General features: G+C 48.6%; 1 non-coding gene across 1 annotated transcript; it reads right to left on the reverse strand.

Moving 5' to 3' along the window:
• On the reverse strand, positions 1–138 carry LOC119939851. The gene has a single exon (XR_005454813.1). It is a non-coding gene; the product is annotated as a small nucleolar RNA SNORA7 (small nucleolar RNA).
• Between the last annotated feature and the right edge of the window lie 385 nt (positions 139–523).

A 523-nucleotide genomic window follows, 5' to 3' on the forward strand; every position in this document is an offset into this window, starting at 1 on the left:
ACTTGTAGCAGATTGCCTTCCACTCACTAGCCACTGCCCAAGCTAGGAATGGAATGGGTATGCCTCTGCTTGACTCTCCCTCCCATAGCCTAGACTGGTAGAGTACTGGAAACTCTCCAGGTGCAACGTCTCCAGCATTGGGTTAGGACCAAGATAATCAGGTCAGACACTGCCCTTGACCTACATGGGGAAAACAGTTTAAATAGGAGTGAGAGCAGGTAATGAGTCCTTCAGAGAAGGAGAAACTGAGGCCCAAAGAAGTTAAGTGGCTTGCCTAGCGTTACACAGTAGGCAAGTGGCAGAGCCAAGGAAATACTCCTCACCAGTGGTTTTAAAGTACTCCAGCACCTTGTTCCCTCGTACCTCACTTTGGTACTCTCCTTCTACAAGCCAGTCCAGAGACTCTGCTACTCTAATGCTAACCTTCTCACTATGCCTCGATCTCACCTATCTAACCACCAACCACTAGCTCACGTCCTGCCTCTGGGCTCGAATCATCATCATCATCATCATCAATCGTATT

Source organism: Tachyglossus aculeatus, chromosome 17, assembly GCF_015852505.1.
Source record: "Tachyglossus aculeatus isolate mTacAcu1 chromosome 17, mTacAcu1.pri, whole genome shotgun sequence".
In the NCBI taxonomy this organism is placed as follows: domain Eukaryota; kingdom Metazoa; phylum Chordata; class Mammalia; order Monotremata; family Tachyglossidae; genus Tachyglossus; species Tachyglossus aculeatus.